The sequence below is a fragment of the Gavia stellata genome, chromosome 6, assembly GCF_030936135.1.
Source record: "Gavia stellata isolate bGavSte3 chromosome 6, bGavSte3.hap2, whole genome shotgun sequence".
Taxonomy (NCBI): Eukaryota; Metazoa; Chordata; class Aves; order Gaviiformes; family Gaviidae; genus Gavia; species Gavia stellata.
The window spans coordinates 14,750,236-14,774,000 of record NC_082599.1 but is presented as its reverse complement, the minus strand read 5'-3'; positions in this window follow the sequence as shown (position 1 = coordinate 14,774,000).

Here is a 23,765-nt window from a genome sequence, read left to right as displayed (position 1 = left end):
CTTTAGGCCTGTAGTGCTGTAGCTGGCACCGATAACTAACAGCAGCCAGGAGTTAATAAAACACATAAGAAGTAATGAAGGCTGTTCTTGAGGCAGATTTTGAAGGACAGGTGGTCTTTCTTTACCGTTCTAACTCTTCTTCAGTAAGAAAGCATCTTTCTAAATGGTTCGTTAAACTCAAAATGTCCTAAATGGTCAAGGTTTTGGGCCCTTCAGGTGTATGAGAGATCCTTAATGACAGGCTGATTTTTACTATTGGTGACAGAAGAAAACAGACATGGGGCTGCCAAAATGGTAAAGACTGAAATCATGTGCACCCACATAGTTACATAGGAATGATTGATCTTTCTAAATGGTATTCCCCTATGTTATTGTTACAAGCTTGTATGCTCAATAGGTTGAATTATTCAACTGTATGTGTTGCAGGTGAATCTAATAAAACCACACACCTAATGGCTAAGGCAGTTCAGAGAAAGCTACATAAACATTCATGAACTGCTATGGCTAATGACCAATTTCTGGTATCCACTGCTCAGCCTCCCCTTCTCTGTGGTGTTACTTCCTTCACTGAAACAAGATAACATCTAGATGTACACTGAAGTGACAACCACACGAACCACAGGAACAAATATACAACTACTTTCAAAGGTAGGAGGTTTAATATATGAGCCTTTAGAGGTTTGTGATCCCCATCAGCAAAAAACCCAGTGCTTTATGAAGGAATGGTATTGTTCCTAAAGTAAAGCATACAGAAATCCAGGCAAACGCCAGTTTCATGAGTTCTTAACTTAGCAAAACTATCAAGGCAGACAGAAGTCAGTTTCTGTTTTGTTGGGCTAATTCTGAAACACCAAAAGACTCACCCAAAAAGGCCTAAACAAAAAAAAAGAGATTTTTTTGACATAATGTTGAAAAAATCCTAATGACTCCAAGAATATTAAAGATTAGGGCCATGTCAAGGGCAATTCTGTTCCTAAAGCAATGTTTATTAAAAAAGGTTTTCAAAGAAAGAAACAAAAAATAGATGTTTCAATATAGTGTTGGCTTAGTAGCTGAATAACTTCTTTTGCCTTTGCCTCTATAAAATGGGTAGTTCCTCACAGGTTTGCTATGCAGGTTATGTAACGTGGTGACATGTCCCTAGATTCACAAGAGTAACACCTGCCCACACTACCTATCTTACAAACAAGGAGCACAAATGAAGCTGAATTGATAAATGGATTTTATCTCATGTCCATGAAATCCTGCTCACCAGCTGGGAAACCGGATAGTAGTTCCGGGTGATGCACATCTGTCAGCTATGAACTCTACCATCAGATGAACTGTCTGTTAATTACATATAAACCTGTAAACAACTATCAGATGATTGTAGACTTAAATTGTTAATATTGAGCAAGGCAAGATTCAAACAAATGTCTTTAATGTGAAAGGTTACAGAATTCATGTAACCAAAAGAATGGTTGTCCTTTAGGATGCTGGTTCTGTTTGTTTGTCTTTTATTGATGGGCAGGATTCCTAGAAGGCTTACACTTTTTAGGCATTTTAGAAGAGCTGGTGTTTTCTAACACTAACCAACTGTTTGCTTTTCAAAATCACAGCAGTTCCAATATTGACTTATCTTTCTTGTTTCGGTTTTTAAGAAATAGTTCTTACATTATCACCAAAGCTATAGGCTGCCTTGCTTGTATGCATAAAAAAGAAAAAAATATAGGAACAGATAGGAACAGACTTTTTTTTCTTTTATTGACCATCCATTTCCTTGACTATTAAGGATGCAATACTTTCTTCTGAAAGTTAAGGAAATATGTTTTCCTTCTAGAGAAATCCATATGTTAATTAAGGAACTACTCTAGAAAGAAGCTCTTTCTCTACTGAAAAATTCCACAGCAATTTCTCCATCAGAGTCCTCACTTTTGGAGATTAATTCTGGTTACATGCCTAGGAAACTATTCAAGGTATAACAGTCCTCTAGCCAACAAACTTGACAGTATCCATTTAAATATACAAACAAAATATGTTCCTGGTGAGAGAAGAACTTGTTTGCTAACGTTTATTCTGGAATACATCTTTCCACTTTGTTATAACCCTCCTGTTCAAAAACAGAGGATTATGATGCTGTTACCAAGACAAGCTGTGGTGATTCAGACACACAGTCACAATGCTCAGAGTGGACTAAACAAAGAATTATTGACGTTCACCCACTAAGCACTCTAAAAATAAACCAAATTTTTTGAAGTTACTTATAAACAGCTTCCACTAGGGCTTCAGTTAACATGAACTCACAAATATTTTAAGTTCCAAATATGTGAAAATGAGTCCAAAATTGACTATGAATGATGAATTTTATGACTTAGATATGATTGAACTTGAAAGAAAGCATATGTTATTGCTTAGTGTTGTTATTGTAACTTCCATCAGTAGCAAACACATCCAAATTTGGATATACAGAATTACTTTGTTTCAAAGAAAGAAGAAGGGAAGATAGAAAGGGTGAGCACTGAAAACTGGTCCCCAAAACCCAGGATCCTAACTGGTAAAAGCCTGCTTTTACAGAGTATTGTATACTGAAGTTCGTTTGAAATGAACAGTGTAAATCTGACTAGAAATAATTGTAGATGATGTAATATGCTATTTAAAATGTGTTATTGCCTAGATCTGTGGAAATATGATGAGATAAATCATGCTTTCAGTGATGTGAGACTAGAACAGTATTACTCCAATACTGCAAAACGCTGCCAGAAGTGTGGATGTGTGTGTGCAAGACCAGTATTGAGGCTCACTGGCTTCATGAACCTTGCCAACACTGAGCTGTTTCTTAAAGATTTTCTTTTATTGTGCTATGACTGGCATTGTTCCACGCATGATAGCTACAGATGGTGCTTTTGTACAGACAAAGCCCAACATCCTTGGGCAGATTTATTACTAAAACCCTTATACATGAACAATGAAAAGCTAAACTTCAGACTCCCTTTTCCATGCTGTTCCGTTTTGTTTCTTGCATCACACACATTGCCCAAGCACAGCTATCAGCTATCTGTGTGGCTTGTCTACACCAGTGCTGCTGGATGCAGCACTGTGATTGCTAACTGAAAGGGAATTGCCACTTCAGGTAGTGGCACCAGAGTGGCAGCCATGGGGAGTAAACATGTGACTGTTGCATGTGACAATGAAGACTGCACCAGTGAAGAGATAGACCTCACCTCCAAGACGAAATGTTTTGAAAAAAGACTGTTTGTATGTCCCTCTTCAGCAAATTTCTGGTACGCTTTTCTACTTGTCTTGTTTGCAGAAGATACACTATTATAGCATTACTTTTTGGGAAAAAAAAAAAAAAAAAAGATTGCAGACGGTGTGATTAAGAAGCTGAGTACAAAAAGCTGCCACAAACCCCAAGGAATTAAGATTTGGGAATAAATGATTGAGTTTTGAGGGCCTAAACTCTGGGGGCCACTCTCTGTCATTATGATGACAGTGGATTTAGTCTTGATCGGGAGTAGTAAAACTCAGTATCTGTTCTATGGGACCAAATAGTATGGAAGATACACTACAGAGTAATACTGTCGATCTATTTAAATGTAGTATTTCAAAATCTAGATTAAGAAGTTCTTTTTAGATTAAAAAAGTTGTCCCCATAAAATGTAGGATAGGACAGATTGAAGGTTTAGCCTGCAAACCTCCTTCTGTCTGCTGCCTCACAGTAATTTGCAGCAAAATCATTAGTTTGGACTGTGCCTAATGTGTTTGTACAAGGCAAAAGAATAAGAAGCATAAAACCAATAGCAAACCTCAGCTTGTTTTGCAGACTGTAGTACTGTTCTTTTACTGTTTTAGTTCATGTATAATTTATTGCTTTCTTTTGCATTGTAAAGCAAAAAGGTAAAACACATGTTCTTGCAAATGGGACACTGTCTGTCTCCTTCTTTTCTCCTCTATCTCCCATCCTCTCTCCAATCAATACTGGGATCCCAAATCACATTTATTCACTTCATATCTTGGCCAAATCTGAAAGGAATTTGAGAGGGGGTAAAAAAAAATGTAGTTCTGTACTGAAGGGAATTTTCTTTGCTGAATATCAAAAGCCTGCAGCAAGCAATGAATGTGGGAGAGCTTTGAAAGAACAAGTCCGAGGAATCCTTTTAAATGGAAAGTCTAAGGCACTGCTATCATATGTTCTTACAGCATTAAAAAAACACCAAAATGGTGCTTTCTGTCTGAAAGGATTGTCTAGAAATGGTACTGGAAAACAAGAGGTATGAAAAACAAAACCTCGAGGGTTCAAAGCCAAAGGAACAACTACGAGCAAGTAACTTGGCTAGTTTTATAAAGCAACTCTCAAGGAGTTTCTCCATCAGATGCATCACTTCAGTTTGTGCTACTGAGTAATTTCTGTTCTGGTCATTAAGGTGAGCGGGAGGTTGACTTTAGCAGGAGCACAATCAGTCCCAGCTGAGTATTTTTAAATGTCCTCACCAGCTCTGAATAGCATTGAGTGCTATGTTAACAAACTTCTTCAGCTTCCTCTAATCCTAAAGGGAATTTCATATGTCAGTAAAAGCTCAGTATATTTATTAGGGCTGTTCAATTTGCATTTGAGGAAAGAATTTCACAGCTATATTTCTAAAGATTTTAAGTTGACTAAACAATGGCAGCCATTGTTGACATCAGGAAGCGCTGGCAGCAGACATTTAGCAACCAGAGCTATATATTATGTATACTGTGTAAACCTTTACTCTGATGTTAAATGACACTTTAAAATTCCATCAGTGTTATACCACAAATTTCTCACAGAAGCTCCATTGTATGCACAAAAGCGTTCAACAGCTTGCACTGCCATTCCTGGAATGGTCCTGGACAAGACAACCTTTTAGAAGTACATTTTATCAGTGACCAGATCTAGAGAGCTTAACAGTAATAATTCAAGAGAGGCAAGAGTTAATGCAGATGGAACAGCACGTTTCCTGAAAGGCTTCTCCCTTCTGCTATGGGCTATTTCACTCAGACCTCCCATAGAGTCAGCTCTCTACAACTGTGGGTTTCTTTTATTCTTAATTTAGAACCCACAGAAAGCTGAAAAGTCAGATAAAGTATCCTCTCTCAATTTTCTCTCTGTCCTAGCATTATGAGCCCATTCTAAGTTTGGTCCCTTCTTGCAAAATCCTTTAAAAAAAGCTTACGATTTTCAGTGGAACTGAAAAACCTGATGCTTTTACCAGAACCAGCTGGTGCTGTTAAAAGAGCAATTAAGAGCTTCCTCCTGCAGTCTTTTCTCCAACCAGTGAAAACCAGGATGATTGCTGAGAATCTTAGGCCAGGGGAGATACCTGCTAGGAAAAGTTAGGTAGCAGTGGGGGAAAAAAGCACTCTGGAGGGAACTGGAATCAAAAGTCAGACACAGGGTTGAATCATAAATTCTTTATTCATTCCTTGAATCTGAAGAGACAACTTAGATGAGCTTCTAGATAGATAACTGGGACTGTATGTTTCCCTTCTCTAATATTCTTCGATTACTCAGTAGAGCAATTCTCTATTCCTGAATAAGAACCACAAAAGGAATCACATCCATTTACTCCTGGGTGGAACCATATCAATATATGTTTCAAACGTTGTTTCGAGGATTTAAAAAAAAAGCTACATTAAAATTTCAATATCTGAACTGCGAAGACATTGTATGTAGTATCATGAACATGCTTTTAAAGAAAGGCATGTGTTTGCCTTAGGACTGAAAGGAGTACAGTGGAGGCTCCTGTCATCCATCCCCCAGCTCATGTTCCTACCCTGTAATCTGTCTCCTCGTTTCAAAGTGAAGCTTCATTTGCTGTGAAGCAAACAGTGGAGGAGTAAATGAAGCTGCAAAAAGCTATCTTGAGCAGGAACGAGTTACCACACGCTGTCTGGTCTGCCTGGATTTGCACTTGAAGTCTGTTTGCAAGAATCCAAAAGTGAAGGTTAAAAGTAGGACTATGTTGCATAACTGACCTTTTCTTTGACTACCAAACAGAAAAATCCACTAAAGAAGGAAAATTGATATGGGTTGATTTAATAATTTCACTGTCCCCATTTTTTTACTCTCCAAAACAGCAACTGTTGTCAAACAAAACATTCACTCTTTACCGTCTACAAGAACAAGAAAAATCAGACTGGATACAAGTCTTATGAGGAGTGGCTGAGGGAACTGGGGTTGTTTAGCCTGGAGAAGAGGAGGCTGGGGGAAGACCTCATCGCTCTCTACAATTACCTGAAAGGAGGTTGCAGAGAGGTGGGTGTTGGCCTCTTCTCCCAAGTGATGAGTGACAGGACAAGAGGAAGTGGCCTCAAGTTGCGCCAGGGGAGGTTCAGGCTGGATATTAGGAAAAAGTTCTTTACTGAGAGAGTGGTATCACACTGGAATAGACTGCCCAGGGAGGTAGTGGAGTCACCCTCCCTGGAGGTATTCAAGGAGCGTGTGGATGTGGCATTGTGGGACGTGGCTTGATGGGCATGGTGCTGTGTGGTGTGGGTGGTTTTTTGTGTGGGAGTTTGGTTGTTTGTTTTTTTTTTTTTTTTATGGTTGGACTTGATGATCTTACAGGTCTTTTCCAACCTCAGTGATTCTGTGATTCTGTGATTCTGTGACGTGGCATTGTGGGACGTGGCTTGATGGGCATGGTGCTGTGTGGTGTGGGTGGTTTTTTGTGTGGGAGTTTGGTTGTTTGGTTTTTTTTTTTTTTTATGGTTGGACTTGATGATCTTACAGGTCTTTTCCAACCTTAGTGATTCTGTGATTCTGTGATATCTAAGTGGACTTTAATTTCACTGTGATTATTAGCTTATGTGTTCTTTGTTTCCATGTCATACAGTGTGCTGTGACAGTTTGTCTGACTATACCCAGTCCCGAAAGAAAATGAAGGGTCAGATTTCCCAGCGTGCTAGAAGAAATGTAGTATTCAATGGAAGCATTCAACAAGGTTGTGACTGCCATCCTGATCTCTGTGGAAACTTGAAATATTATTTAAAATTCACTGGTGTCGATACCTCCTTACTGTAAAGCAAGCAGGGTTTGGAAGTTGATCTGTTGTGTTACAGAATTTAGGAGGCTGGAGCAGGAGAGAAGAGATGACACATGACAGAGGTATTAAAAACCAACAAATTTTGTGTTATCCACAAAACTGCAAGCACAGAATAGATGAGAATGAACAATATTGAGGATGCTTCAAAAGGACTGATAGATAAATGATGGACCCTTTGGAGTATCTAGAGAACTTGTAAAAATGGCTTAAAAGGTATGCTGGGAAGAGGGAGGAATTCATATCGAATCATAGGGGAATTATACAATCTCCTGGCAAGAATGTCTTTCGAAAGCTTGGTTGGAAAATACCACAGAATTCAAATAGAAGTAAAATAAACCCTTTCAAACTAAGGTTTAATTTAACAACAACAACAAAATCTAAGCTACTTGAATGATCACAGAGGTAATGGTCTGCTTGAACCAATGCATATGAAAAATCACAGAATTATATGATATCTGTAGAAAAATACTAAAGATTATCCCAGTTTTAATAAATAAGAAAATTCTTTTCAAGTCGTATTGCTAGATCTGTGTTTGGGTGAGAGTTCTGGTTCCACACTTGGCAAAATCTCTATCATTAGGCTTACAGCCCTATTCTTTAAGGGAGAACAAAATTACTATGAGAGGGATGTGATAATGAAAACAGTGGAAAGAAGGGCAGTCCATGGAAAAAAAAAAAAAAAAAAGAAAAGGAAAAAAAAAAGAAGTGTCATGCTGGGGAAATAAGAGTTAATAAGCCAAGCATAAGGCATGGGAGAAGCCGAAGTCTGAGCATGGAGATGATCATCTCATTTTGTCTCCAAAGAAGAAAATAAACTCCCTATTACATACCACTCCACCAAAAAGCTATCAAGTCCCAATGGATTTTCTCCATGAAGAAAAAAAAGGTTTTGGGAAACAGTTTTTAACAAATCTTTACACTGTGTGTTGTCTGAAACACTTCAGGAATGTTATTATATTAATTGGCAAACCACTGAGTACCCTCAGTTACACAAACACAGTGCCCATGGAAGTATATGAAGACCAGAGATGCATAAATATGGGGAGGTATAAGAAACTGAAACTGAACTTCAAAATGAGATCATTATGACTTTCATCTGAGTGTAGAAATTAGCTGCAAGACTTTGTTCTAATAAAAACAAAAATTATTAAAATTAAATTAACCAGCAGGGGAATAATCAGACTGATACTATATATTGCTTGAAAGTATTTGCCATTGCTTTAAAAAAGGCAAGTGATAAGTCCTTCTAAATCAATGAGATTGACAAATGTCAGTAACACACGATCCTGTGAGAACAGGCAACCTCTTCAGAAATAGGACATATCTGAGAAACCATCCAGTACACATGCTCTGCTTTGCTGTCTGCTAGGCATGTACAGGGTTTACTAAACAGAAATGATAACCTTTTGATACTTTTCACTTCTATAAATAAATTTGGCAGTAGATACCTCCTAGATATTTTTATAGTGCATTTGCCAAAGGACTGTACAATTAAAATTTAGTAAACTGCTTGTATTTAGAATATGACAAAAAGACTCATAAGTATGTTCAGCGAAAATTCCTCCCATATGAGGAACTGGAGTGCTTAAATGCCTGACAAGCTGTTTGTGATTCAGCTCATATTGGCACTAGGAGACAGGAAAGCTAAGAAAAAGTTTTATCTTTGGAGATATAGCCTTAGTGACTGACAATGGGACTGTGAACTTGGCAGCTGCTGGTTCAAGCATCTGTAGGGTATTACATTCCCTCCTAGGCTGTTTTGATAGAGAGATGAACCAAGAGCATAGGCAGTCATCTGAGCCAGCAAGTAACATTGAGTGGCATCTGTAACAGCATCTCTTCAAAGCTCATAAAGATGGACACTTGAGGTGGGCCAAGAACACCATACTCCCTTCTGTATGTAGCCTTCAGGATGATGGCTCTGGTTACTCACTCAGCCATCTGTCCAACTGCTTCCATAAGCAAGACCTCTGTCTGGGCATAGTAGGCACATGCACCGATGTTTCTTGGAGAAGCAACAAACAGGTCCTGCAGGGTACTGCTCTGGGTCACCCTTGGCAGAAAACAGGATTCCTCTCCCAACACTCCTGCCCCTACAGGCAGGCATCATTTCTTGTTGCTACGGAGGAAGTCAGCCTGCATTGTGAAGAGGTTTTGGTTGGGACTGTAAAATGTAAATGAGTCAGGCTCCTCTGGGTACTAGACTTTTCATTCTGTTTTGTCTCTTTAAAGAAAAAGCATCTTCCTCAAATTAAAAATAAAGATGTTAACCCCTTTCTGATAAGAGTAGGATTTTATTCATACAGTGCACGCACAGCCTTTGCTAACAGATTCAACTGCAATTCAAGGAATTTGTCAGGTCCATACAGATAGAGGACTTCATAGGATCTCTCTTGTTTAACTGTCTAAAGATCACTCATCTAATCTTGGTTCCTGACATAGCTGCTAGGGAGATATGGTGACTTTCAGAGGATCACCCTATAAATGGCATAAATCAGTCTTTCTGGTGTCTATTTTTCTCCATTGAGTAAGGATGACAGGTTTACACTTGACACCAAACTTTAAGATGGCCTGTCGTGTTAGCCACCAGAAAAAAGGGGAGTGAAACTATAATCATTTGCAGTTGCAGACTAAATAATATATATCACTTTTACATTGGAATGATCCAGCATCTGTGTCTTAGAAGGTGATGTTAGCCAGGTTCCTTCTGAACACGTTAATAGACTTTATTCCAACTACTGAGTTTTAGGAAAGGCTTAGTTTATAATAATACCATTATTTGTTACATTGCCAACAGAAATGTCTCCTACACTCCCTTCAGTGATTTAACTGTTGGTGGTGAACATCCTCTACTTCTAGAACCTTCCTCTTCAAAACCCAGAATCTCTTGTGCAAAGGCTAAAACCTGTTTTTCTCAAGTCCTTTTTTATTGTTGGATTTTTAGGATGCTCTTTTATAGTTTATCTGCGTTTGGTTTGCTTTGGTTAGTACACTTTGGTTTTTACCCCATATTGCCTTAGCACTGCAGTGATAATCTTTTTCACTGCACATCCGTGCAGGCAAGAAAGTCTCCCCTTTCCTTGCAAAGAAAGAAAACTCATACTCAGTTTTGACAATCCCAAACTGTGTCTAGACTCCAAAAAGTAACACTGTTTTTTTTCCCCCAAAATCTCAGCTCTAGTTCAGATCATCAGATTCATTTGCAGGGGAGTTGGGGTGTCACTGGATTCAAGCTAGAGCAGTAAAATATATATGAAGGAAGAAAGTTCTCTACTAAACCATGGCCACCCGGCTCATATATTTCTTGGTGACTTGTCTCCATAAATCACAGTTACTATTAATGTGATGCAAAAAATCCTTTCTTAGAAAATGGCAAGAATTTTTGTTATGAGCTGAAAAATATTTCAGCCATTCTGAAAGAATTCCCCATGCTGCTTCAGTTCATAGTGGCATGAATGCAAAGCAACATGCACCAGAGTGGTGCCTCCATGATGCCTAACTGTAGGACTCAGCGTTGTCCGTAATGGTTATGGCAAGATTTTTTTGATCAGTTGGAGTTTGGAGCCCCAAACCTGTTAATTCAGCACCAAGTCCTATGGACATTTAGGCAGCAATCTGGCTGCATACCTGTATGTATGCATAGACCTAAACTGTACATAAAATGGGCTGGAGCTATGCTATTTATTTCTTGGTCACCAGGGATTCATACATGAAGCTTGGCTTCAAAGCAATTTTCTAATTGTTCTCATTTGGAGCCTAGGACTTTTAAATCCTGTAGCACTGAGAGGGATCTCAGGCTGTCTCATTTGCTTTCACCACTCATTTGCTTACTACTGCAAGATTTTAGTCTCAGCGTTCCTGTAAAAGTGTCTATGTAGCTAGACTCTTTGCTGTTTCTCACTAGATTACTGTCTCAGACATATTTATTTAAATATTTGCTCTGATTTCTCTGATTCTCCTTCCTCTATGGTCAGTGTCACCATTAATCTCTCTCTCTCTCTCCCTCCCTTCCCACCCCCACCCCCTCTATCTATCATCTCTATATCTCTACCTCTATCTTATCTGTATATCTCTATCATCTGTATCTAGATCTGTATGTATCCAGTGGATCATTACTGGTAGTTTGTAGTCACCTGCTGGTCTGCAATGACTTGCAGGATTCCTGCAGTGCTGATTTGGCACCTCTCTAAGTAGCACTGCTGTTACTCAGTAGGGATTTTGTACAGTACAAGAACCTATAGACTGGCTGAACCAAAGTATTACAAGAGAGTTTTAAATAGAGTGCAGTCAGTGGGTGCCTGTGGCCTCATTTATTTTTGAAAGACCGTATAGATGTATCTCCTCCCCAGAATTCAAATGGAAATATGGGAGAAGATCCCTTGAAAGACAAGCTAGAGAATGAGGGAGACCCTCTTTACCTCCTGCATTAACATTTCAACCTTGTCTCAAGTGCTTAGTACTGAGTTTGAGAACAAGGGAAATGATGTCCTGAGGCTTCAAGGCACTACTTTGCCTTTGTTCAGACATAGGCCATCCTGTCTATATAGATTACTGTGCTTTAGCAGGAAAGGCTCCCTCATGTCCTAAGAAGGTAATAACTTCTCTTCACATCACCACTATCTCAGCTCTGCAGTCATATTGCTAATTGACCTTTGGTGTCTCTGATACCAGAGACCATGCTTAAAAAGCCACCTGTGCTTACCTTTACATGCCTACCTATTCATCAGGCCTAACTGTTGGCTAATGAGTCCTCAAATCTGATGTGTAATGACCAACAAATTAAATAGTGGATTATGAGACCAGGGTTGATCTCTCACAGCTTGTGTTTGATAGCAATAGTTGCCTGTTTTGTTTCTTTTGCAAGCTTCTCTGCAGTATTCCATAAAACAACAATTAGGAAAAAACCTCAGTGATTTACAGCATTCAGAGAAGTGAAACTCGCAGGAAGTTGATAATGGGGAGTTTCCAGTCCAACTCTATCTAATGACTTGGGCAATTCAAGCCTGAGAAGTTTCAGAATCTGACTGTTTGTAGTTTTTCACTGGGAGTTTTCGCCCTGAGGCAGACATTGACTAAGCTAATACATAAAATGCCTAGGCAGTTAGTTGCCTATATGGGAACCAAACACACTGACTGCTATGGAGGACAGATTTATAGGTAGGACTATAAATCCCAGGGAGGGAGGGAGGAGAAGTCACTCATGGATGTCCCAGCAACACGTGTGTGTCCCAGATCGCATGTAAGGGAGGTGCAAGAAACTTTCTGGATATATCTTAGTAGATTAACTCATAGATATGAATGATCCCAATTTTTTGGTTCTAGGGGAAGTTAAAGGTTGTAACCCTTAGGAGTCTCAGTTCAGTAAACCCATGAACTAGACGGACCTGAGTGTGTTGGTGATTTACAGTGAATTCTACATAGATGTGCTGTAGTCACACAGGGGAGGTCTTGGAGCAGCAACATGTGCCCAAGAGGAATGGTAGATGGGGCATCAGCATGGACTGGCTTCACATTTCTTAGCTAACTTTGTGCTAACTTCTCTGCACTGCTAACACGAATCGGTACACTGAGCTTAGAGTATCTTCCACTAATCAACTAGACTCGTGACAATATAGCTATAATGTGAGTGTTCAACTCCGTGTTAGATGATGGTAGCTATGTCTGATTGTCCGATTGGGATTACAAGTTTTGGCCCTGTCTTGAAGTCGGGTGCTTATTTTGGCGAATTTACATGCTAAGAGAAGACAAGGAGGTAAAAATATCAGTGGTTAGAGCAATCACCTATAATGTGGTATTCTCAGACTGAGCACCTTTTTTTAACAGAGTACAACACAAAGGAAAGTAGAAAGCTGGTTGTCTGCGGATACTTTTACAATCCCTGATAAACAGTCAATTTAAAAATGAATTACAATTGATATTATTTGTTATAATAAACATAGTTTTCTTTATCTTTAATACTTGACTTCTCCAGCTACGTGACTGCAGAGATTCTGTAGATTTCTGCAGTTTGGCATCTACAGGTCTGTCATCTGATTTATGAAATGTAAATGTGGCTTCAGCTTTTTGCTCACACTGTGTAAATCAGCAAGTTTTGGCTTGTCCATTAACAATGAAGAGGCACCAGACCACAGATTAGATAAAAGACATTCACTTTTTTTTTTTAATTTACCCTCAAGATATTTCAAGCCATTTCAAAGTTGAATAAAATAACAGACACTAACCCAGTGTTTTATTTTCCTTTTTTAACTGGCTTTGAGTAAATGTACTTCATATTTAGGATTATCTGGATTATAACACTGCACTGAGCCCAGAATGTAGGATTGGATCAAAATATCAGATATTTGTTGAAAAGACAGCACATTTCTCAGTAGGAAGTGATAACCTGGATGAGTAACAGACATCTTGGTGATTATCAGTCCAGCTGAGATGTAATTTCAGTATGCTGACATTTCTTGGTGTTCATATAAGGGCGAGTGAGTCAATGTCAGGGGCCTAGAAGAATGAAACTTATTTTTAGTTCTCCATCCATTTTATTTTTCACTTTACACCCAGGTACACAGTAAAGTGAAGATTCTATATGCAGTATAACCCAATAATTAATTTCCCATATGGAAAAACGGTGATATATTCCCTCTTAATAGGCATAGTATTTCTTCATTAAGTTATTGTGTGGCAAACTATAGCCTTCTCATTGACAGAAAGGGAGTTCACATGTGCAAAGTTCATCATCTGCTTTTATCTTTGCTGGCTAAGATACTAGTACCCTGCTCTAACAAATTACCACTCCTTCCAATCTTATAGTCCAGAATCTCAAGTTTTCAATAAATGTAGTCTTCAACCTCTTAAAGTCAATGGAATTAAAAGGCCTATTTGCTTATGAGACTTCCAGTGGAAATATGAAGAACCCAACTTCTAATTTTTTTCAGAACTGTCTGATGGCAGTATCCACATACAAAAAAGGAGTCCTGTTTCAAGTGAAGAGAATCATAGAATCATTTAGATTGGAAAAGACTTTTAAGATCATCAAGTCCAACCATAAAAAACCAAAAACTTTTCAAAAAACTCAAAACTTTTCAAAAAATAGGAGGTCATCATATTCCATGGTCAAATAGCCGTCCATTTGCATTTTTTTTTGCATGAGTCTTAATGCCAAGAACTGAATTGATGACATACATAAGTATGAAAAGCTACATTGAGTGAATATTTAGTATTTTATCTTGCACCTCTAAGACAGATTCTTTTTTCCAGAAGAAACTTAACAAAACCCCCACATTAATTAATTGAAAGCTTTCTTGTTGCTGGGATTACCTTCTTGAACAACTAGTACACCAAGTGCTTTTTGCAACCAAGATGTGTATTATGCATACATGTGTGTAAGCTATTTGGTCTTTCTTTTTTTTTTTAAATGAATAGAACCTGTGTTGGGAAGGTGGGAGGTCAAAAGTTCACATCGTCCTGAAGAATCATCATGAAAAACGAGTGCATACAGGCTGGTGTGGTAAACCACTTTATGTATGGTAGATCAGTATTAGAAAGTAATCTGGTGAAAATCTTGTACCATTTTCAGAATGTTTCTGTCATATTAAAAATAAACATGGAATAGTCAATGTATTATTTTATATACATGATTGAAAATCAGTTCCTCCCTTCTCTACCTGTTAATCTTGTAGTTATACAAAAATCTTTCTGTCCCCTCTGGTGGTGATGATAGCTTTAAGGCTGTATAAAGACACAGGAAATATAGCTCCCAGTATAATTTTAGGTGTTACTAATCAAATGCTGTAAAAGAAACACAGAGCCATGAGCATGAATTCTCACTCTTAAATATGCTTGCTGTTAGCCTCTAAATTAAGAAATCATCTGCAGGCACTGCAATAGCAGTGAATATGTAGTAGCAACAGTGTTCTAGAAATAAATTTATGTAAAATTTATATATTTATATGAAATATATATATGTATGCATGTTAACTGTTGGAACTGATGTTGATTAAATACAAGTTTTGTACACTGTTATGTATTTTCTAACTCTACTCAAAGATCCCAGCTGAGCTGTCTTTGTGTTAGGTACTACAAAGATAAACAGTAAGTCATTATAGAGTCTTTGCAATGAGGACTTTCACTCTAACCTTACAGAAGTTGGGAGAAATAGAACACTGCCCCTTTACTGAACAGATAGGGAGCTGAGGCACAGAAAGATTAAATGACTTTTCCTAGAATACATTGCAAAAAAAAAAGGTATGGTGAATTTTATTTTAGCCCTGGATATGCAAGAGCTTCTCACTGTTTTTTATAATTAATTATCATGGTATTTTTTTCATCCATTACCTCTCAAGACATGATGGGATCTTGTTGCTGTTATCCATTTAGATCATAAAAGTGTTAGCAACCTCCTGGGAACTGGATCTCTAGGAACTGATTCTAATTCAAAGTGTGACTCTGACCACATTAAAGTTGACAAACTTTGCTATTGATTTCAGTTCATTTCACATATATCCTGAGCAAAGCTTTGAGCTGATGCATACAGAAGTTGTAGGAGGCTTGGCATGATGGTAAGGTCTTATGATGTGATAGCCTTTGGATTTCAGGCAGGTACCACTTCTTTTCGTGCCTACACCATGCTTCCCGCCATCGCTCCACTGGCCTGGTTATTAATTTGTCTAAATGTGAAAATCTTTAGTGTAGAAAGGCCCATCAGAACTGATGATTTTAGTCCCCCTGTATGATCAAAAACGGACTGGTTTAATAGAGTCTCTAGTATTAGCTATTTTACCCTAAAGTTAATTCTAAAATTGGACAGCTGAATCTTGTCCATAGAGTACCAGCTTGTTTCCATCAATTGCGAATGGCAGACATAGCACCTGGCTCAAATGTAGAGGTCTGAAATGTAAGTGAATAGGATAGTTCCCGCCTAAAACCTATGAAATCTATGAAAAGAAAGTCTTCATTATACAGACAATCTCGCTAGGCATCTGCTCCAGAGTGAATTTCATATACAGGGAAGAAAACATCAATTGCTTGTTTCTATGGAATATATGATCCTTTCAATTGTAAAATTCTATCTTCTATGGAGTAACCACTCCCTGAGGAGTGAATGTGATGCCTACAATGGCTATGTTCATGTATGTAATGTATTCAGTATAGAAAGGATGAAATACGTTAGCCTGCTATTAAAACATGTCACTTGTACGTTATTGATGGATGCTTCATCCATCAGACTTCCATGAGAAGTCTGAAACAGCAGCTTTCCTATGGGCTTAAATACTTCAGTCGTTGAGTATATTCATAACATGTTATCTTATATTCCTCTAGCAATTATAATACTATTCTGGTTATCCCCTCTTTTCACTTACAAAGGTACAAAGTAAAAATGTATGAGGCCCTGAGTCAGGCCAACCCGCAGCTTCATGTTGCATATGCTAAAAATTTGTTCAAGAGATGCAATGATAATTGAGTTATGTAATACCAGAATAGTAATTATTGACCACTTGGAAAAAAATAAACTGAAACATAAAAGCTGCACATTATAGAAAAGTCTGATTTTGTGGGTTTAAAAACTCCACTAATGAACTTTTCTTGAAACAAAAAGAAAAGCAAATGTCAGCTTTGCTGCTTAGACATCATTGTTAAAGGCCTACTTACTTCATTTTGCATGTCCAAAACAAATATAATAGCCTCTCAGGATAAATATTCTATACACCGTGGAGAACACTGAATGCTGAAGAAAAATGCTGTAAGGGCATGAGAAGGATGCAGACTGGCTGTAGTCCAGCTCCCCATTTGTAGCTTATTGCTGTAAAATTTCCATATACTTCCCTTGAGTACAATGAAAAACTGTGTAAAGTGATACTTCTGGCTTTGAATGAACTAACAGCACCAGGGAATTCTTACAATAAAATGGAAGAGGGGCAGCTTATACAATTCAATCACTTTTTCCTTGGAAAAATGGGGAAATAAAAATATTGCTAGAGGTCTGCCTGTAGTATTTTCTTCGTATATTTAAACTTTGTTCTCAGACATTAGGCAACTTTGCAAAATGTGGATCTGGGTAGTGGCAGGCCTGAACATGCTTTAGACATTACTGAAGCTTTTAAAAGGTGTGGTATGCAAGGAGTCCTCTGCAGACCTGCATTTTAAGCTAAGGATTTACTTAATAGCAAAACCAATACCTTGCTAACGTTCAGTCCTTCGAACTGAAAATTAGAGAGCAGTGCTCTATTTACAAAAGGCACAGTCCTCAAAAAGTAGAGAGAGGTAAGTAGCTGGATTAAAAACAAAATTAAAAAATGATTTTCCGTAAACAACATATACACATACTTAAGGTCAATATTTGTCAGTGAATGGGAAGCTCCTACAACTCAAAAAGAGCTGTGGGATTTACTAAACATATAACAAACTCTATGTGAAAAGGTCAGATCCACAAAGGTGTTTAGATTTGGTTCCATTTAATGCAGGAATTAGGAGTCAAAATACCTGTGTGGATTGGTCCTGGAAGATGTAGGCATGCCCTCTGGTACGGATTGCATGAGGTGCACTTCAGAGCACATGTTATTAGGGTGTGAAAGTCTTTGTACAGCCTATCCACAAAGGGCAGCTCAGACATGCCAGGTTGGGTATGTACCATTAGAAAGGTGAATAATGACTGGATCACTGCAAAACAACTTAAACACTGCAAAACAACAGTGCCCCTGTACTCTGCGCTGGTGAGGCCGCACCTCGAATGCTGTGTTCAGTTTTGGGCCCCTCACTACAAGAAGGACATTGAGGTGCTGGAGCGTGTCCAGAGAAGGGCGACGAAGCTGGTGAGGGGTCTGGAGCACAAGTCTTATGAGGAGCGGCTGAGGGAGCTGGGGTTGTTCAGTCTGCAGAAGAGGAGGCTCAGGGGAGACCTTATCGCTCTCTACAATTACCTGAAAGGGGGTTGCAGAGAGGTGGGTGTTGGTCTCTTCTCCCAAGTGACAAGTAACAGAACAAGAGGCAATGGCCTCAAGTTGCACCAGGGGAGGTTCAGGCTGGATATTAGGAAAAATTTCTTTACTGAGAGAGTGGTGAAGCATTGGAACAGGCTGCCCATGGAAGTGGTGGAGTCACCATCCCTGGAGGTGTTCAAGGAACATGTGGACGTGGCACTGTGGGACATGTTTTAGTGGGCACGGTGGTGTTGGTTGATAGTTGGACCTGATGATCGTACAGGTCTTTTCCAACCTTAGTGATTCTGCGAAAAGGCAAAATGCTTATTTTAAAAATCTGATCAGTTGAACTGCAAATTGAAAAGTATTTATTTTACTTTACAGGCAGCAGATATAATTTATTAAAATGCACAGAAATAAAAATGTAAATAAAGTTCAGATAAATAAGAAAGTCTTTTCCTTCCTCAGTTTTTTGCCATGATGTGATGAAGAGTTTTTCTTTCTCACGCATCAGCACAAACCTACATACACTGAAACACCTAACTACAATTTAAGATTTGTGACTACATGTCTGTAAGAGATAGCACAATGAGGCCACAGTCTGGGCTCTGTTCTCAGCCTGTCCACTGCCCCAGGCATCCAGAATTACAGGACATTCACTCCCCTTGCTGATGGCTGAGCACAGCAGACCCATGTGAGCCTCTGCTCATGCAGCTGAAGAAAGTGTTTTAGGTTTTCTCTGCTACTTTTCCTTAGCTTGATGTTTAAATTTTTGTACCTCTAATGCAGTTTTTCCTTTTCATTTACCATCTCGAAATATTTATGCGTGAGGAGGTTTGTTTAACAGCACTCAGTGTAAGGGAATTTAGGGTTCTTAAAATTCTGGGGTTTTTCTATTTGTTTACCAAGTGATGGTAAATAAAGCAGAGAATATTTGCTGGGAGAGGCAGAATTATTAACTGAAAAAGAGATATGCTACTTATCAAAAAAATTTTGCAAAAAATTGTCAGATTTGACACACTGTGCTGGCTGAAACATCTTAATTTTTTGTGGAAAAGTCCAGAAATTTGTTGTTGTTGGCATTTTCAAAATTATGTAATTTAATACTGTGCAATTTTTTGAAGATTTATGTGATTTTTGTACGTGTATGTATTTTTGTGGAAGGAAAACGGTGTATCTAATTCTTATGCTCACTGTGGATCTTGTTGTTTGTGCAGCCATTTATTCCTGCATTGAAAGTTACAAAACAAGAGAAAAATCAAAAAGACTTTGCTTTGATTTTAGCAATGAATGCGAATTGTGCCCATCAACAGATATTCAGATCTATATCTAATAGACCAATGACATTAAAAAAATATGATACCTTCAGGAACATATTAAAACCCCAACAAAACATAAAAAACTTAGAGAGCAATAAGCGGCAGATGCAAGTGAAGTCTGATGTCAAGAAAAACATTTTTAACCTGTGTTTGTGATGAGAAAAATGAAAGAAGGTAGAGTTCCTTGTTGTTGTACAAGACCCTGAAAATTTGCAACAACTTGCATCTATGCTGGGAAGTAGCCCTCAACTTCCATGGAGTACAGACATGGGAGAAAACAGCTGCGTAGCAGCTGTGGCTCTGAATTTTTGCTGTGAATTCAACTCAGTAGGACATTGCCAAAGGTAGGGGAGCCGCTGCCGGACAGAGTCAAAATAGACCTGACTGCTATCAGGAAACTGCCTCGCATGGGCGTAGGAGCTCGCCCTCGTGCAAGGGTGATTTGAAAAGCCCTGAGCTACCATTGAGTCTGATCAACTAAAGAGGAGATTGAACTTAGGGCTTTCATCTCCAGGTCAGTAGTATTGGAATTGAATATCTACATGAAAGTTTCAGTTGAATACCTACATGAGTAATGCTAAGGCCCTTGGAGTGGGGGGTCAGATGTGTCCTGGTACCCAGGGCATTGGGCGTCACTGGGGAGAGTCAGAGAAGCACCGTTTAGGCAAGAACTGGTTTTGGTACCATCAGTTTAGCATGCCTTAAATGTAACTTCCTTCGAAAACTTATCCAGGGCACATAGGATTCCGGGGACATGGAAAACTTAATAGCTTAAAAGGATAAAAAATAAATACATAATTCAAATTAATACTATTAAGATTTGCTCTTGGGATAAGCCTTTGTTTGTTAAAATTCACCCTAGAGTAAAAATTTACAGCTGAATCATAGCCCCTCAAAGATGGCATTTGTCTGTGGAAACTTTGAGACAAGTTTAATTATATTAGTGACTAATAAGGGATGGCCGAAGTAAAAGGTCTGGCCTCTATGCAAGCCAATTTTGGAGGGGTTTTTACAGCATTGCATGGGGTTACGCAGTATGGAAGCCAGAAGTAATTTTTTTCCCCTCACATTTTACTCAGAAAACTTTACAGTCTTCTAATGAAGGATCATTGTGTAATGTCCTGGAAAAGTTCCCTCAGTCTTCCTCACCAGACCTTCGGACAAAATAATACGGGTCCCCATAGAATCCATCTCAGTTTCATACAAGAACCACCTGAATTTTTTGTGGGGTAACTTGAGTGATATAAACTGACAGGATACACTTGGTTAAGACATCTAGCTTTGTATCGTTAAAACAGGGTTAAAATATATGGCAGTGGACTTTTACTAAGACGCAGTTCCTTAGCAGTAAAAAAAATTAGGCCTATTTCCAAAGGAGATCGTGGACCAGTTTCTGGGAATTGGCTGAAGTTTTGAAATCTTTCCAAAAGATGTGCTTTTACTAAGTTCTTTGGTAAACTGCACCAACCAGGTACCAAGCCTGTGTACAGATTATTTCATACCACTGGATCTATTTTATTAAATAAATTTTAGATTGATAGTTAAGTAATGAGTAAGGGAAAGGCTGAGCCACTCATACAAGGACAATTCTAGTCCTAATGAGTCTCAGGCAAAACTGGTAAGTGTCAGCATCTCATGCAAAAGGTTTGCTTGAAGGTTTTGTGTCACAAGTGCAGAGCACAAAGGAATTATTGAAAGAAGAGCAAGGACTCTCGATCAGCAAAGGGGGTGCTTTTGGAGACATCTAGTATGAGAGATGGTATGAAAGAGAAAATGGTTGTTAATATGTGAAGACCAACTAATTAGTAAATGCATTACAATAAATTAGTGGAAATGAGATCAACTAAACTCAGGCAGTTGCAGTAACGTACAACATACATTGCAGAAGCATTTAGGGAGCCCTTCCACCTACTGTTCCAGGAGAAGAGGCTAATTTTTCATGTATGTGTGACCGTATAATCTTATTTTCTTTTGGATTCACCAGTCATGATTAGTGTTCTGAATATGGAGTGCATGCCAGGCCATATAACTGTAGTATCGTTGTTTTTTTTATAGGAGGTAATTTTGGTGGCGAAGACAGTGATTTGTCTGACAGGAACACCAGGCTGCTCCAGGGTCTTGAGTTTATAAGGAATTTTGAAACGTTTTGCGGTAGGTTTGAATTTGCAACCAAATACCAAGCAAACTAGCATTTCCTGCAAATGAGAAACCCTGCTTTTAGACCACATCCAACTAGTAAAGCCTTGAATTATTTTTATTAGTGACACTACTGTACTTCCACAATAATTAGGATGAATACTTGCTACTTCATATTACATACTTGCTGACCCACTCCTTAGCTCTCAAGCAAACAAAGTAAAGTCACAAGATTGATAAATTGTGAGCCTCTCATTACTGAAATTGCTCTTATTACCCACAATATCTAAACTTTATTATTGACAATGATGGTTTTCAAGTATCCTTGGGAATTTAGTGAGCTCCACAGTTCAGAAATGCATCAGCCTTGCCAGCACTGAATGTCATAAGTAAATAGGCAGCAGAAGAAATTCTAAGTTCCAAACAGTCCAGAAGCCAAACAAAATATTACGGGTAGAAAAAGAAAAACAAATCCAAACATAATTATATAGCTGGAGTTCAGGTTGTTTGGACTTGGAATGAAACTGTTTGCCCAATCCTATCAGGGGATCTTTATAGTTCCAAACCCACGTATGCCTCCCATTTACTATTTCTATTCTATACCAGCCTGCTATTTTCTGCTCAGCTGGTAAGCAAAAGTTACTTTAAAATTTATTTTTTACTCTGTACTTATCGTCAACTGTCAGACAACAACAACAGTCAGAGTGTGCTAGTCCATCTGCCTTTCAGGCAATTCCTTCAGGAGAGGCTTTCTTTATCTAGACGAATTTTTGTAGTCTTTTTCAGAGACCTATCCAGAAAGAGTGTTTCTCAGTCAGCCATAGGAATAGCAAAGACAGCAATTAAAATATCCTAATATTGCTAGAAAATGTTTGCACTTCAGACTGTCATGATCAAGGTAGCTTAGCAAGGTATAAATATGTGTAGAAAAAAATGTTCCTGATTTTAATTTGAGCACATTAAAAAGAGTGCAGAGGCAAGAAACTATAATTTGCTTTCAATTTTAAAGTTAATCCTCTCATATTATTGAGATTATATTGAGGCTGAGATTATAAGCGTATTTCAGGTGGAGAAATGGGCAATAGGATTCACAGCAGTTCTTAGAACTATTCTAACTGATTAAAAAAATGTTTTTTCTAAAGGGAAATCACTACATTTCACATTTCCTGAGGCAGAGGTGTCTCTTATCACGGTAGTCCTGCAAATGGTACAAAGTTGGCAGCAACCTTTTCTTCCTTCAAGGACACATTTTATTTGCATAGAAATAGAAGCTGCTCTTCCACGCTCTCTTGACCATTCCCTGGGTCCCCAGGAGACACTGTATCTGCGTGTCTGTGGTCTGGCCACAAAGACTCAAATCCCAGGTGGACAATGGGGTCAAGAAATGTTTTTGGGGGGAATTTGCAGAAGAGGAATAGCCACTGGGTTGCTAGTGGATGAAGTGAGTATGTTAAGCCAATGACAAGCATGCCAGCTGGGGACAACTGGTGTTTATCAGCGTGGGCACCTATTTTTGGAGGAGGAACAGTTCAGGCAGATGGCCATATCACAATCAGGGCTCTATGCAATTGCTGTGCAGGTCTGCACTGTGCTATGCACTAGGGCAGTCCTAAAGGGAGGAGGCATTAGAACTTCCGTCACCACCCAGTAGATGTTGTGTTTTGCTCTCTTGTTAAAAAAAACAGTGTATCATCTCTCCTGTAGAACAGTAATGTGCTAAATCAGCAATTATTAATGCACTGTAATCCAACAAATTATTACTTGTGTAACCCTTATTTTTGATGACAAGTACATGAGGACTCATCATGAGTTATGCTGCACTTAAGTAAGGGTGGTGACATATACGATAAAGACAAACAGAATTCATGCAATCCATGAAATGGAGTGGTAGGCATTAACTTGGTATAATTCTAGATTAGAGAGACTAGTGCCATTCAAAAATACTTTCTCCAACTAAATTATTATTAGGAACCAAGTGCGGGTAGTGGTATCAAACAAATAAACTAAATACAAATATTATACATCTGTGAAATTTATGTAAAGGCTTTTACCATCTCAGAGAAATAAAAACAATAAATAAACACACACCAGTATACATAAATGTTTATATATTTGCTCTTTGTTCTGTACAATTAAAGAACATCAGAGATTTTTCTCTGATAAGAGAAAAAATGATGCTCCTAGCCAAATGCAGAACAGATACAGTTGAAAAAACAATAGCACAGAAGTTCTCTTGCTCACAGTTTGCAAGCCCATTTTTCAATCCTCTCCTATGCCACAAAGGTCTTTTCCCCTTGTTCCCTCATGAGTGCTTCTCTGTACATGACTGTTTCCTGTTTTGCACACCCAGTCCTTGC